Source organism: Pleurodeles waltl, chromosome 10 (assembly GCF_031143425.1).
Source record: "Pleurodeles waltl isolate 20211129_DDA chromosome 10, aPleWal1.hap1.20221129, whole genome shotgun sequence".
NCBI lineage: Eukaryota > Metazoa > Chordata > Amphibia > Caudata > Salamandridae > Pleurodeles > Pleurodeles waltl.
Genome location: NC_090449.1, coordinates 1,046,771,982 through 1,046,784,166, shown reverse-complemented (window position 1 = coordinate 1,046,784,166; position 12,185 = coordinate 1,046,771,982). Strand labels below are relative to the sequence as shown.

Here is a 12,185-nt window from a genome sequence, read left to right as displayed (position 1 = left end):
TTGTGGGTTATTTTATCGGTTATGTTATGGCTATATGTTATGTTATGGGTTCTGCTATAGTTATGGGTATCTAATGTTAAGAGTATGTAATGTTATTTTATGATTGTTGGTTATGTTATGTTATAGTTATGGGTTATGTTATGTTTATGTGCTATGTTATGGCTATGGGCTATGTTATGTTTATGTGTTATGTTACGGCTATGTTATGATATGGTAGTGGGTTACGTAATGTTTAGGGGTTACGTTATGGTTATAGGTTATGTTATGGTTTATGTGATGTTATGGGTTACGTTATGGTTATGAGTTATGTTATTTTACGGGTTGTTACGTTAAGGGTTACGTTATGTAGAGTTGTAGAGCATACTATCACCGAGAGCATCCTGGCACTGACAGGTGTAAGTCTAACCCTACCTAGAGCCTAGTCGGACTACTAGAGAAGGCAACTCTTCGGCTTCTTGCAGAAGTCTAGAAGTCAGGGGGGCTCTGATGCATAGCAGCAGGTCGATCCACGCTGCAGGAGTAAGCACAATATTCAGTCCATGTCAGTGGCGGTAGTAGTGGTTCTCAGTTCTTTCTATGTTCTCAAAAGAGATGAAACGTGGGTTTTCCTGCTCTGTTTTGACCAGCAACATTTGAACTAAATCAAATCAAATAGGTGACTTGTCCTTTGCAGGTGGCACCTGGCGCCAGAGAGCTGTCCAAGAGTTCCCAAGCACATCTCCAATCACAAGTTGCAAAAATCTGGATATAGGCCAAATTCAGAGGCCATCTGAAAAGCAGGGATGATTATATAAGAGATAAAAAGTGGTTGCGGTATTTGCAATGCTTTTAGACAAACTTCTTTGAGCACGTGAACACCTTTTTTACGTAGGTCTACACACTGCCTATTTTATCACTGCTAAGTGCTCTAAGAAACCGGTGCCAATTTAATGGTACTCTGTGTACTACCGCTATAAGAATAGCAGGCTATGTTGGCCTTGGCAGGATTGACATTCATGACCAACAGTCCACAACAGACGTCGGTGGTGAGCATTAAACGGAGTCGATTTGTTAACTAATTTCACAATCGGTGCTTGTCACGAAGGAAGCTGCAGGCCGAAGCTTTCCATACCAGCAGGGTTGTCTAAGACTTTCATCCTTCTCAGCTCGGTGGAATGTTTACCAAAGAAGGAGGTAACAGAAAGCTGCTATCATGTCGTGCGGATGTGGGAGAGTGAATTCTATAAAAAGAGCAGCGGTTAACTCAGTTCCTCAGGTGGGGGAGTTCTTGTTGGGTGAGCGCATCACCCGCAGGCCCCCATGAATGACGCCTATGTGCGGCACCTGGACACCCATCACAGGATGGAGCCGGGCGAGCCAGCACCAACGTCTCCATCTTAATACTCCCGCCTCATTAGTGGGTCCACAGAGAGCAGGATGTGGTCAGGGGGTGGCTGACTCCTTCTAATGTTCAACCTAGCTGGCTCTATTTGCAAGGAAAATTAGGGTCTGGGTTTTCTCATAAATTCGTGAGCTTTAATCTTAGTTTAGCATCACTGAGCTCAGAAGTGGAGGGGGTGGAATGGGAGGGAAGAAAGAGCCAATGTTCCAGGCTTGCGGAAGCTGTCCTTTCTTGAAAAGGTCGGATGAGACCAAAGTGCGTCAAAGTGAGCTCTCAAGGCAGATGGGGGCTGTTGTGCACCACACCCCAGGGAGGAGCTGGTCTCAAGGTGCACTTTTGCTCCTTAAACAGCAATGTCAGACAAAACACTTATTTGCAAGGCAAATTCAGGCTCTTTTGATGCTCACGTTAGCGTGACAGAGATTACCACAAACCCTGAGGCCTTCCGCTGCCGAAGAGTTGGAGGCATGTACGAAATGGAGATATGGAGGTAATTTATGTTATGACTGACTAAGTCTCAGGCCTAGTGGCCTCTCACAGGCACAACTCTCTCGATCTCCTTGCAGGCCACATGGATTCTGTTTGCACCAGTGTCACTTTAAGATATATTTTTCAAAAACGCCATTGCTACAACAGTCTTGCCATTTAGCAGTGCTGTAAATATCAAGCTTTACTAACAACCATATCAATGATGCTTAATTCATCCACCTTGGAAAAATGAAAGGCAGAACCAGCCCTGCCTTGATTCCAGCTGACGACCTGAAGATTATACACAGTGATCTCATTCAGCCATTTTACTGCTTCAGCTTGTGATAAAGTTGGTGGATAATTCACCAAGTGCAGTGCTGGCCCTGATATGCTCCACGGACAGGTGAATTACTACAAGATAAGGGAGTACGGAACTGTCCAATCTTCAGCCAGCACTAATTTACTTTAGTAAAATGCTGGTTTATGACTCGGTGTAGTATCCCATGTGCCCCACTCCCTGTATGTCTGAGCTGGTGTCTGGAATGCTGGGACTCAAGGATGTAACAGGGTCCTGGTGTGTAGTGTGCAGTGGAAGCCGGGAAACAGAAACTGCTGGTCGGTGGATCGAGCCATGACAGGACTTACCTGCCATTCCATACCCTAAACGTCTAGCATGAAATAAGGAGCTGGCCTCCTACCTGAATGGATCCAGACCCTTGCATGAAGACCCCGCCCTCTAACCACAACACTGGGCGCTGCCCGCTTTATAGGTGGCAGTGGTACATTCTGCCCTCCATCAAGCTGTGCATTAAAAGTGGTGGGGGCCCTTTTATTTTTTTGCGGTTTTATATAGTGCAACCTCGACGCAAAGATATTGGAGCACTTTACATGAGCACCAGTTACATTACAAAAGGACACATTCATTTTTGGTGGACACTGGGAGATTAAGTGATTTGCCCAGAATCACAGGATTTTGAGCTGATGCTGAGATGCAATCTTGGTTCCACCGCTCCAAAGTTGGCAGCTCTGGCCTTGTCGCCACATCCTCTCTTTGATGTGCCAGCCATGACATGTGCCCTCAGAGACCTGATAAAAGCCAACTGCTGTGACCAACCCGGGGGTACAATACTCGAGCAGCAACAACAGACCGGGCTGAAATTCAAGCACCCCCTGCACTCCATCTGAGACTAACAGAAGGGTTCTTGAGGGCTAAAACCCTAGCAATACTCCTCAGCACCGTTTGCACTGATTTTACAGTGCAGAACAAGCTCCCTTCTCTAAAAATCAGTGCCAGCAGCGCTACGTGCAAGAATTCCGCCCGCTCGCTGAACTCCATGGAATCTCGCTGAGTTTTTATGTAACTCTGCAGAATTCCGCAGAGTGAATCTCTGCAAGTTCCACACAGGCCTAATTAGAGCATTTCACAAAAAAAGTGAGAAAGTGGTGGGAATGCGATCATCCTATTCCCTCCATAATAATCATGCAAAGCCAAAAATCTGTGCTTTCCAGCCTCTCCTACCCATGCTTGCCTTCTCTGCATCGCTTTTGCCCCTCCCACTTTCCCTTCCACTGTTTCCATCCGCAATCTTCGTCTCTTTTATTCCTTTCTCTAGTCACATCTTCTTCTTTCCTAATATATTAGGTTTCCCACTGTCTAACATCTGCAATAGTTTGCTCTTTTGTTGCCTTACGCATAACCAACAAATGCATAGCTGCTCTTCTTGCTTCCTGGCTGGAATACTGCTAGTCTCTTTGTTGGACTCCCTACTTCCTCGCGAGTCCAGATCCAGTTTCTCGTTTTTCACCTGCATCCTCTTCTGTTCATCTCCCAGGGCTCCCACCTCTCCTTCTCAGAGGTCCATTTCCATGGACTTCTTTACTGCTGGTTCTCCCGTCTTATGTTTAAATGGTTCCATGGTCTACACTCCTATCCATGATCTCGGTTCTCGCGCACCTCCTTCAGCTGGTCCTGCTTTGTCCACCTTATCCTCAGTTTCGGTGTTGACTCTGGAATTCTCTCTGTTTCTCCCCCTTCTAGTCCCAACTCATCTACCTGAAAAAACATTCTTCTTTCTTTCGCTCTTGGCACCTAGGGCGATGAGTCTTTTAAATTTTTAGTGCAGTAGTATTTAATCTACGACCCTTTGGTGAAAGAGCTCTATATGGATAAAAATAAATGCAATTAATTAGAATGATCTAAGGCATGTCCAACTAAGATGCTTGATGAGGGAAAACAGGGATGGGGGATCCAGGCAGAGAAAAAAAGACTCCCTGTAGAGAAAAGAAATTGCAGAAGAACCTCTTGGGATGGTAAAACAGCAAAGCCACACATTTTTTACCACAAGAGTAGGATGCGAGATGTGAAGATGTGCTGGATCGGGAAATTTAATTCAAACGCACTTCTTTCCACATGTGTTCCTTTCTGTGCCCAGCTGGGGTTCAGAGGCAACCCTCGGTCACAATTTTACGCTCATCAGGTGTCCCATGCACAGTCAGTACCCAGCAAACCTCAATTTCTCAGTGACAATTCCCAACAAAATGTAAATGCCACCACAGGCCTAGCTACAACGAGGTGGGCTTCAGCCTCCAGGGCAAAAAAAAGGCAGTATCACACCTGCCATCTTAACAAGAGTGCAAAGTTCAAGAAAAGGGAAAGACAAGGTGTGACGTTTTTTTTTCTTCTGAAATATTTTGTTTTTAGGTTGAGGCGGATTAGAAGTAGTAAGCAACCCTGTGCTGTGCGAGAGCAGTGTTTGATTAAATGTAATGGATATTACAGCATTCGATTTAAAGGGCTGTTTGCCTCTTTATGTGGCGGGGCTTTGTGACATCACCACACTAAGGCTTCCTGGGACGTGTTGCTTCACCAGGCAGTGGGGGGGGGGGTGATATGTATCAGAGACAAGGGGGTATCATTTTGCAAGACCTGACACTCACCATCGTGCCAATTGATGGAGACTTCCCAAAAGTGTGGCTCTTTTGAGGGAGTCTATCATCCGCCATATTAAGGCTCAGGGTATTTAGACAGATTTCAGTGCGCTTACCATATATTTCTTTCTATAGGGTTTTGTAAAGCACTACATTGTCACCTGGCACAGTGGCGTAGCGTGGGTTGTCAGCACCCGGGGCAAGGCAAGTAATTTGCGCCCCCTAACCCGGGGCAAGGCAAGTAATTTGCACCCCCTAACCCGTGGATTTAGTCTCTTCCAAGATGTTGCGCCCGGTGCGGCCGGCCCCCCCTCCACCGCCCACGCTACGCCACTGACCTGGCAGTCATATCGAAGTGCTAGTCAGTGCAGGCGTTAACACTGGAACAGCTACTACACAAACTGTGGAGTAATAGAAGCCTACCTACCGAGTGACTTTCCACCATGTTTCAGCCCCTTTTGTTGGATACGGTTGGAAGGCGATGATCAAAGGTCTCTAGTTATAATGAAGGTCACATTTTCACTTGCCCAAGTTTGTGGCATTGTGGGACTTACGCATGGAGGCCAAAACCTTGAATTTGGTTTCTGATACAACCAACAGCCAGCGGAGTGGTTTCAGTGTAGGTTTCACATGGTCTTGTTCCCTGAGCTTGAGGAAGTCTTCCGGCCTCACGTTCCCCTCTCTGTAATCTCACCACGTTTCATTCGTAGACCAGCTGAAACTTGCCCTGATCTGCAGGTTTCAAGTTCAGGCCCCAGCATGGGTGACTGAGGCTTCTATCAATTCAGTACCACTGAGATGGGTAATCTTAGCATCTGTTGTTTACAGTCCTTAGAAATGTAAAAGTGCTGAATTAATAATTATTATAGCTATTACATGATTTTACAGTAATCAAAATGTACAATAACCAAAGCTAGAGTTAGCTCCAATCTGTTTGGTCTGTAGGAAAGGGAAGATTTTCTGTAGCATTAATAGCCTGCCATGTTTATCAGGCAGGCAAGCATGACCCCTAGGCAACCTATGTCCCGATATCAATTTGTGGGTGCCCAGAAAATGGCAATCCGTTCGAGTGAAGATATAGTGGTGGTTGAATTTATCGTTAGGCAGACAAGGCTTTGTCATCTATTGATGCATGTGTGCGAGGTATCTGGTGCATATCTGGTTGACTTGTGTTGTCCTCCAGACTGATGAAAGTTTGGGTACCATCTCTGTACACTGGAAATTGATCTGGTAGTTCTCCAGCATTTGGAAGCACGTATGTGTTTAACCATGTTGGTGACAGGCGAGAGGAGCAGGATAAACGGCAATATGCCACATTGCGTGTGGATGACCTCACGGATCCCACCCAAACCCCCGGACTGTAACTGGAGAGGGAGGAATAGAGTCACTGAGTGAAAGTACCAAACTTTACGTTGTGTTTTTTTTTTTAAGAAGAAGAGGTGGTACCAGGCTCTTGATTGTGTTTTATTTCAGGTGCCCTATATCCCACTTCTTAATTTATCGCTTGTTGTAAACATTTCCTGGAAGGTCCCACTGAAGTCAGGGGCTCGTTTGATAGAATTTGAGGATCTCGATTCTTCAGAAGTTTTCATCAAACTTGGTGCATTGAATACTATCGGTGGCTATGAAGCTTTGAGTCTATGAACCAGGTTCAAAACATTCCCCACTTCCGTCAGTCTGAAGGACCTAAGCTTGTTTGCTTGCTGTGTGTGGGGGGAGGGGCACTGGCTGGGACAGGATAGACTCGCAGCTTTTTCTGACTTGATAAACAAGAGAAGTTGCTTGCAAAGTTGTTGGGATGTGGTCAGACTGTTTACAATTGCGTCTCAACTGCTTAAGTCTTTGAAAATATTAATGACTTCCTTTGTCTGGTGAGAGGCTTCGCTAATGTGTTTGAGAAATGAAGCTTTTTCTTTTCTCTTAATGACCTCACTATAAGCTCTTGCATGATTGTTGCACCAGGTCTTGTCTCTTTCTGACCCTGTTCTGACCCATCCATGCTCAAGTTTGGGACCAACTTTAAGTTTTGCCAGCTTCCTGCAGACTTGGTTTTTGTTAGCCTTGAGGAATGTTTGGAGACATCTAAAGACTTGGCTGTTCGAGCAGTAGCAGCCCCCCCTCCCTCAGCGCCTTGAGACCCTCATGGGTGAGTAGAGTGCTTCACAAATTCCCTGATTGATTGATTGGTTCTTTGTTTTTTCTATCCACTCAGTCAACAGCAACCTTGTGCAAAGACTATTGTTATCACAGATAAACATGAAATATTTATGAAGAAAACCGAGGCCCCTTGTAATAAATAGCAGCTGGTTCCTTTCTATTCCCACACAAGAGCTTACCTTGTGAAATTGGCCTTTCTAGAGACGTAAATAAAGTTCTGTCGGGTAATGGGACAGGTCTTCTGCCCGAACCCAGTAGAAGGTAACTGCCTTTGGTCATTTAGATATTGGTGAGACGAAGACCTATGAATTGGTCATTGCTGTTTTTTCAAGGCCTGGCGTCAGTCACTCTGGACAAGTGTCATTCACATCTTTCTTCTTTCTGCCCACTCAAGGATACCATACGGCCGGCTCCATCCATTGACTGTCTACCTAGCTTAATCCCATGTGCACCATCCCCTGAAAGCGAGGGCACTTCAGTGCCAGGGTTTGAACGACTTTTCCTTTTTTTTATGTTACCTATAGTTTTATCATTTTTGCATATAACATGTGCTAAAATGAAAAAAGAAATTGTCAATCAAAAAAAAGGGTGAAAGGAAATGGCAAAGCAATCGCTGAAGTTGAAGAGAATTACTCTGTCTGTGCCTAGCGCTTCTTGTGAAAGTGCAAAATGCTGTCACTCACTGGAAAGTCAGCCAGGGGCTGACTCACTGCCCCATGCTGAAGTGGAAGGTGGAAATAAAATGCGAATGAGATGATCAAGAGGGCTGGCTGCAATCCCCGATATAATATAACATAATATAGCATAATATGACACAATATAGCATAACAATATAACATAATAAAACATAATATAACATACTATAATATAACTTAATATAATATAACATAACATATATATATAAATTTACAAAACATAATATAACATAACATAATATAACATAACATAATATACCATAACATAATAAAATATAACATAACATTACATAACAAACCACAATATAACATACTATAATATAACATAATATACCATAACATACTATAACATAATATAACAAAACACAATATAACATACCATAATATAATATAACATAACACAAGATAACATAATACAACATACTATAATATAACGTAACATAATAAAATATAACATAATATAACACAATATAACATAACAATATAACATACTATAATATGACATAACATAAAATAATATACCATAACATAATAAAATATAACATAATATAACATACCATAATATAATATAATATAACATAGTATAATATAACATAACATATACTATACATACATTACAGTATATATTATATCATATTATGTTATATTATGTTATATTATGGTATGCTATGTTATATTATGTTATATTTTATTATATTATGGTATATTATTTGATGTTATATTATGTTATATTATAGTATGTTATATTATGTTTTATTATGTTATATTGTTATGTTATATTGTGTATTTGTATAGAGCTACTAATCACCCATGAGGGTATCCAGGCGCTGGGATGCAGGGCTCAGTCGAATAGCAAGGTCTTGAGTTTCTTCCTGAAGTCTGCCAGCAAGGGTGTTGTCCGAGGTGGAGGGGAAGGCCGCTCCAAGACTTGGCAGTAAGGTAGGAGAAGGAACGGCCTCCGCTGCAGCCTCGGCAGATGCGCGGTGTTTGTGCGAGGGTGACGGAGCGAAGATCTCCGGATGGTTGGTAGAAGTTCAGGCGTTGGTTGATGTATGCTGATCCTTGGTCGTGAAGGGCTTTGTAGGAGTTGGTATCTTGAATTGGCATCTCTTCTGGATGGGGAGCCAGTGGAAGTTCTAAGGTGTGGGGTGATGTGGTCTGTTTGGGTAGGTTGAGGATGAGTCTGGCCGCTGAGTTCTTTATCGTTTGAAGTCTCTTCATGAGTTTGGTGGAGGTACCTGCAATACAATGCATTGCCGTAGTCCAGCCAGCTGTGACGGTTTTCCTCGTGTCAGTGGGGAGCCATTTGAAGATTCTTCGGAGCGTGTGGAAGCAGGTGGAGGAGACTGGGTTGACCGGATGCTTCATGGTTAGTTTGCTGTCCAGGATGATGCCAAGGGTGCTGGCGTGGTCTGTCGGTCTGGGAGTGGGCCTGAGTTCTGTGAGCCACCAGGTGTCATTCCAAGGAGCGTGTAGTTGCCAAAAGTCAGCAGTTTGTTTTTTATATTCGATTCTATTCTACTTCATGTTATAACATATTATATAAGCATAGGCGCGCACGCGCGCAAGACACACACACATACACAATGTACAGAGGGACACTGAATATAGGGGCCATCAATCGTATTTACAAATCGCACAGACGTCAACAGAGACATTCTAGAGCCCTTATTGTTCCTAAATTCTGATGATGTAAGACTGGGTAAGAGAACAAGCTTTGTTCACTGAAAGGTCCCTTTAAAACAGGCCCAAAAGCTGGCACCTAAAGAGTGCCCAGGCAACCAGACGGACACTCCCAAAGCATTCGGTAGCTCTGTGTTCTGCTATTTTAGGAGCGTGTCCTCAAGAGTCTGTTTACATTACATGGTCATAGGTACTCGTGATACACAGGACAGGAATGTACCCTCGTTACATGCTGCTCCAATGCGTGTATTCTCAAGACACTTCCTCACAGTGCAATTTCTGTTTCTTTTCTGCTTCTCTGTTCCTAAGAGCTAATTTTAGTGCAAGAGGCAGAGCTGCCTCGCCTTGACTGCGCCCTGCTCAAGGCCAATCTGTCGCTGTTCCAGCCTTCTGGGTCACAGAACAGGTTTCTAGGGGCCCGTCATGCTGAACTCTGGAATTTATGCATTGATGCAAATTAAAGGGGGAGGGTGTGGCGTAACGGCCTGAGATGCCGACTTTGGACCTGGGGAACCAGGTTCGCGTCTCAGTGTCGGCTCAACATCCTGTGATTATGGGCAAAGCACTTAGGGCCCGATTTAGATTTCAGTTGAGAGGTTACTCTATCACAAAGGTGATGGATATCCCATCTGCCAAAATATAAATACTATTATTTACTGTGAGATTTATGTTTCCGCGGACTGGATATCCGACACTGTTGTGATGGAGTAACTCATCTGCCAATATCTAAATCAGGCCCTTCATCTCCCCGTGGCTACCAGAATATGAATGTGCCCTTGTGTAACATAACTGGTGCTCATGTAAAGATCTCCAAGTGAACTGGAGCCTGACCTTCAAAAAAAGTGGAAGATGTCAGTCGCCCTGAGCACTGGCCAGCTCAGCTCATGGCACCTAGTGCCATTTCTTACTCTAAGACACTGACACACTTTTGTGCACCACACTAATATGTCCCTGGTGCTATGATACCCTTTGCGTATTGGCTGATCCACACCATGCTGGTCTGGGTCACCTGATGGAAATAGTCTGCTCATCATACCGGACTCGCCTGGTGGCCAGTTACTAGGACAGTTAATGAGGCCATGAGCGTCACTAGTAAAGCCACACACATTCAGGTGTGGTCAGGCTTAGTTTCTTTCCGTGCCAGAAGTGATAAAATTGTGCGCTTCAAAGAGCCCTGGTGTGGTGCTGCCCACCACACTCCAGGACAGTCAAGGAGCAGCGGCCGGGGACTGACTCACAAGTGAAGTGAGAGTGCAAGTGTGAAAAACTCACAATATCAGTATCACCTTCTGGGGTCGTGCTCCATTGCACTATGAAGGAGTATTGCCCGGGTCACAGTGAGGGAGGACCACTCTACCTGGACACTGCGCCTTGAACAAAAAGTGAACATATCCTGGTGCAAACTACAGTTACTGTCTCATATTGACCCTGACTAGGGTTACAGAATGACTCCAAGTCCATGGGGACAGAGTGCTTTCGTCCTGGGCTTTGAGCTAACATAAGAATGCATTCTGGGAGTTGTAGTCTTGGATCGCTTCTGCCTGAACTACCAGATTACTGTGGTTTACTAAACAAAAGGTCGTGACTAGAATGTTATCCTACTGACATGGAGCCCAACTAGGATACATCAGAGCTTCAAAAGTAACCATGACGAGGGTGACGACGAAGATGACTCTGTCTAAAGATAAACAGATGCAAGATGTGGTGTGAAATGTTCAACACCAACAGTGAGAAGGATGCATGTGGGAACTGGACAAGGCCATGCCTCAAAAACACAATACTGCTGTATGAAAAGAAAACCGGAAACAGATTAAACTAAACACTGGCTCCTGACAAAACATGAGGAAGTTTGTAGACAAACCCAGACTCATGCACCATCATGGTAGCCCCCAGGGACTCTCAAACCAGGCCTGCACAGAGATGCATTGGTATAGGTCCCTTTAAGACTAGGCCTTGTATCAGCGTCCTAGAGATGAAAGTGGGTGGGTGATCACGGTGGCCATCTTGAAGTGGCATCAAACTACAAAAACATCCAGAAAGGGAGAACCGTGGGCTCCTCTGATAGGGACATCGAACAAAAACATGATCTTAAAAAACTATAAAATCTCTGTTCCTTGTTCAAAATGCAGGCGAATAAGAATGTGGATCCTATCTTGGAAATTTTCACTGACACAACGGGCATATAATAATAAAAAAACCTCAGGGCCTGATTTAGATCCTGGCGGAGGGGAGTACTTCAGTCCACCTTATTACGATCCCATGATTTCCTATGGTGATTGTAGTAAAGTGGAGAGGATATCTGTCACGGTTATGATGGAGTATTCCCTCCGCCAGGTTGTAAATCAGGCCCCGGGTCTACCATCACAATGTGCACATCCGAGCAAACCAAGCCAGCAGCAACCAGAATGCAGAACTAAAGCAAGATCAAGAAACAACAATGTCAAAATTCATCTACATATTTACAAAGAGAGCACCAAGCATTATGTCTGTAACTAAAAAGAAAATCACCATAACAAGAGAAATAGCAGCAAACATCATCTCTATATATAAGGAAGCCCAAGCAATTAATACTCAACCAACAAAGACAACACCAAATGTTATCAATATAACCAAATAAAAGCACGAAACACCCTCTCCATCCCACGCATTAGCCAAAATAATATAGCAAGAAACATTCTCTTCATGAAGAAATAGTCTTGATCATCTTCTATACAATCTATAGTTGGTGGATGGGATATCCTAAGGCACATCAGCAGAAAATGTATGCCTAAAATGTACTGGACACAATTAATTAACATTTCGATGGGTGCTAAGTGACTTTGGGAAATTAAATAACGTGTTCTGTTAACTCTGAATGTGCCATTGTTCGCTTT

At 44.0% G+C, this 12,185-nt stretch overlaps 1 protein-coding gene across 5 annotated transcripts in view; it reads right to left on the bottom strand.

Annotated features, from left to right (window-relative positions):
* The window catches only part of THRB (thyroid hormone receptor beta), a 438,776-nt gene that overhangs the window by 198,668 nt on the left and 227,923 nt on the right, over positions 1–12,185 (bottom strand). The window lies entirely within an intron of this gene.